The following is a 5031-nucleotide window of genomic DNA, read 5'->3' on the forward strand; positions in this document are numbered from 1 at the left end:
GATCCTAAGTCATTTTACTGTATGAAGAAACATTCTGCAAGTCATCTTTGCTCAGAGTCACAGTCTCCAATCGCTATTATTCAAAGGGGTGGACATTAATCCACTTAGTCCACATCTGTGTGCCCCAAGTTGAGGGCAGACTCTACCCATTCCTGAGAAGTTTATTGCTAGATAAAAGTTGGACAAGCACTAGAAATTACTAGATAAATTTACAAGATTAATACCGAAATTGTTTCCCAAAAAATAGAAAGGAGTATGACCTTACTTTATGATAGAAGAGTCATCAAGAGTTTTTGAGTGATTTATCAAATTGTGATCAAAGGTAGATGGTTGGCATGCTTCATCATAGCTCGAGTTGCAAAGGTCATCCATTCTAAAATGGTTTGTTGAGAATGACTAAAACTGTTTGGATGTAATCCAAGAAAAAGCTAAATGCTTAGCTTCATTCGAGTTACTCACAGGAGTTTCCTACTAATTTTCTTTTAGTGTTCCCAAAGCACTGCACTGAATTGATCCTAGCTGGGCTACAATTACTTCTTGGTAGATCTCTTCAAACCGTTCCACTACAGCCACCATATTCCTAGAATCAGAGTACATGTTTTGGTCTTCTTTGCTTAGAGTTGGGGTTTGAAAATATCTTCTTGTCAACATTCTTGCCTGCTCCATTCCTCCTGCTAAAATAGTTGATTGCACTCTTAAGTTTGGGGGATTATGTTGGGGGATTGCATGTTTGCTCTCAACATGATTGATCCACAATGTTAAATCCAGACCCAAGTTGAGATCGATGCCTCCATGACTTCCATTTGTATCAAATCATTCGCAAGATGATATCTCAGTAACCCTAACATAATCCTCATTTTCATTGATATATTGGCTAATCTTTGGTTGTGAAGTGAAGGAGTTTTTGGCATATGTGCAGCTCAACTCCGATCCTAGAGACATATCCATGCAAGATTGGTTCTGGCTTAGACTATTACTGTTACAGGGATATAAACTCAGTGGAGCCTGGTTAAATAGAATGGTAATGCCTGCAAAGTAGATAGAGCTAAATATTAATACTTTTAATATCTAGAATCAAGATTTATTTAACATAAAATTTGTCAATGCAATGGTAGCCTCGAGAGTAACAACAAAAATAATTCAATATCTACCTACAAAAATAATTCGCTATGAAAGTTCTTGAAAAAATTGACAAAATTATGACGAGGCCCTCAGGTCAAAATCGTCACCTCAATGTATCTAATAAATATGTCCAAATATGTCTAGAAAGAAATGCCCTTCATACTACATACATCAACGAACAACAAAATGAACACATAAGAACTAAAATTACAATGATGGAAGATGGTACAGAATAAGTTAGATCAGTTTGTTGGAAAGGCGGAGGAGGCAAAACACAAATTCACACACAAATACATGAGTTGCGGCTCTTCTATTGATCACACAAAACTATAGAAATTTCCACTGTAGATTAAACTGATTATGTAATGTACTAAAGAAAAATACTTAATCTACTTCTACAATCAAACTTGCGGAAGCTTAATCGATTTTGAGCAAGATCAAACAGAACACATATAACAGAGAAGAAGATTCAATCACACATGAACACAAAAGAATACTCTGGGGAAAGCCTCAACTAAAAACCCCGTATATGTATTATCATACAAGTGGAAATATCTCTGGATTACACAAAGATTTAGCTCACAAGCTATCCAGCTCTCAGTACAATCCCTCAATGCTGCTATAGACAGTCAAAGGCTTCTCACAAACCTTCTCCTCTGCCCTCCAAGCCTCCTATTTCCTTGTGCAGTTTCTCCTGGGTCCTCAAGCTGTCACTTGTGTGTAATTACCTCACACATTACTCACTAACCTCTGAACTAACTACGCAATCCTAAAGGATATGAATTCCTTCTGCATGCAAGAGATATCCTCAAGGGAATATTCCTACAATTGATAGCACACTGTCCCATCCTGTGATCTCAACTGGGTCTCTGACTGAACTGACATACATGAGTTATTTATGAGAGAATATTTAGTTATCTAAAGTACACTAGTTACATGCATGCATGCATTAACTAACTAAACTCACAATCAGTTCCATAAACTATTGGAACTAATCTAACTGGACTTAACTCAGTTAACTGAGCTGACTAATTACAACTCAAAGTACAACTCATCCTGATCTCCTTAATTAAGGGATAACTTCCTCAATCAAAGGGATAACTATTGCATGTCTTCACAAAGACTTCATGTTTGATTTTCTCCAACTAATTAACTGAAGATGAATTAATTAATTATTTTTCAAACAACTGCTAAGACTAAATTCAGATTTTAATTCTTAATTTTGATTCAAGGACAAATCAAAATTGGAATATATCCTGAAATGCTATTTATAGCAATGTTATTTTTAGCATTTCTATTTTATCATTCCTTGTTGCTATTTTCCACATTGGTACCTGAAATGCTATCTATAGCAATGTTATTTATAGCATTTCTATTTTTATCATTTTTTGTTGCTATTTTCAATAAACACTTGATACTTACAAAGAACCCGATGAAGGGTATTTAACCTTTTCCAACTAGCGACTTGCCAAAATATCTTGACATGCAACCACATACTAAAATTCGTCTATCACTTAACTTAACTTGACTCAACACTCAACCCTCAACAGTTAGTTAACTAACACTCTAAGTTTAGCCAACTCCTCATGCGAGAGTAATTAGCTATTTTAACACTCCCCCTTAATTACGACTGCTAAACTAAAACTTGACTCATGAAAACTCAAACATGCATGTTGGTCTATGTCTCAGCTAGGCTTAGAACACCCAAGTTTCTTCTATGAAACTCAAACACATATTTTTCTAATGACTTAGTAAATATATCAACCAATTGATCACTAGATTTACAAGGCTTCAAGTGAACTTCTCCCTTGCTCACAAGTTCTCTAATAAAGTGATATCTAATATCAATATGCTTTCTCTTCTGATGAAACACACTATTCTTGGATAGTGAAATCATTGAGGTGTTGTCACAATATATTGTTGTTGATCCTTGTTATTTTTTCTTGAGTCCATCAAATACTCTTCTTAACCACACTGCTTGACATGATGCTGATGTTGCTGCTACATATTCTGCGTCTGCTAACGGAAGTGTCATAATGGGTTGTTTCTTAGATGCCCACAAAATCACACCTGAACCAAGATGGAACACATAACCAAAAGTGCTCTTCTTATCATCCAAACTGCTTGCAAAATCACTATGTATCCAATCAAATCCTTCTTTTATGTGCTTGCATACATTATGCCACAATATCTAGTTCATGTTATGCATCTCATAATTCTTTTTCTTGCACTCCAATGTGTGTCTTTTGGAGTCTCCATAAATCTGGAAATCAAACTCACTCCTTGCATGATATTTGGTTTTGTAGCTGTGAGATACATGAGGCTACCAACCAATCTTTTGAATAGAATTGGATTGACATATGATCCTTCATCATCCTTGCTTAACTTTGTACCTGTTGTAACTAGTGTAGGGACAGGTTTTCAATTGTCCATCTTGAATCTTTTCAACAAATCTTTGGCATATTTATTTTGACAAATAAAAATTCATTTTTCAGATTGCTCAACTTCTATGCCAAGAAAATATTTCATGAGACCAAGATATATCATCTAAAATTATTTCATCATGACTGTTTTAGATTCATCTATCTCAAAATCACCTGTAAAAGTCATGTCATCAACATATAAGAAAACAATCAAAATTTGTCCATGCTCATTTACCTTTGTGTATAAGGTAGGCTCAATGTTGCTTATGTAAAATCCATTCTTAATCATGTAATTTTCGATTCTGTTATACCAAGCTCTAGGCGCTTGCTTCAGTCCATAGAGCGCTTTCTTCAACCTGTAAACTTTCTCTTCGTTACCTTCAACTTTCTTCTAGAATTCCATTAAAGAAGGTTGATTTCACATCCATATGATATACTTTCCACTTGTTTTGCGTTGTTGTGGCTAGAACTGCTCTTACAATATCCAATCTAGCTATTGGAGCAAATGTTTCTCTAAAGTTTATTTCTGGTTGCTGCGAGAATCCTTTTGCTACAAATCTAGCTTTAAATCTGTCAATTTCACCTTTCTCATTCAAATTTTTCTTGTACACCCACTTTACACCAATGAGATTTTTTTCCTTTGGTAAATTAATCAAATCCCGTGTATCATTATATTCAATAGCTTCAATTTATTCATCCATGGTTTGTACCCAATTTTCATCTCTAATTGCTTCTTCAAACGAAGAAGGCTGGAATGACAACAATGCAAAATTTGAACTAACATCCAAATCATCATAAATATCTTTCAGACTTCTCATTTTTCTCTTACAATTTCTTGATTCATCACCTGATTGATTGCTGGGAGAATCTTGATCTGTTGATCTGCATGAAGGTCCATGTTGCTTTGAAAATCTTGGAGTCCTTGTTGGTGTGTTTCTCTTTGGTTTCTTCACTTGTGATTCTTGCTACTCCTTTTCTGCTACATCATCTTCTTCCATCAATGGCACTTGTGCATCAACTATCTTGTCTACAGTTCCATTCCATGCCTCTTGTTCTTTGAACACAACATCTCTACTAATTATGGTCTTCTTTGTGACAGGGTTATACAATTTGTAATCTTTTGATTGCTCACTATAACCAGTAAATATGCATTTTTCACTTTTATCAACAAATTTGCCTCTTCACTCTTTAGGCACACGTGCATAAGATACACATCCAAATACTCTGAGATGAGATACGTTGCAAGACATACCTGACCATGCTTGTCCCAATACTCTGTTCATCACGCTCTTTGTAGGAGATCCCTTGATCACATAAATAGCACATGCAACTACTTCTTCCCAATACTCATTAGACAAGTTTCTACTTTTCAACATGATTCTTACCATGTTCATAATTGTCCTGTTCTTTCTCTCTGCTACACCATTCTGTTGCGGTGTGTCCCTGGTTGTAAACTATCTTTTGGTTCCATATTGTTTGCAGTAAT

At 35.3% G+C, this 5031-nt stretch overlaps 1 pseudogene; it reads right to left on the reverse strand.

The window, feature by feature from the left end:
• Positions 1-261: 261 nt before the first annotated feature.
• Positions 262-4828, reverse strand: LOC149210399 (uncharacterized; annotated as a pseudogene).
• Positions 4829-5031: the final 203 nt, after the last annotated feature.

The sequence above is a fragment of the Pinus tabuliformis genome, chromosome 1_2 (assembly GCF_031772625.1).
Source record: "Pinus tabuliformis cultivar Carrire ecotype Pingquan chromosome 1_2, CPIR1, whole genome shotgun sequence".
NCBI lineage: Eukaryota > Viridiplantae > Streptophyta > Pinopsida > Pinales > Pinaceae > Pinus > Pinus tabuliformis.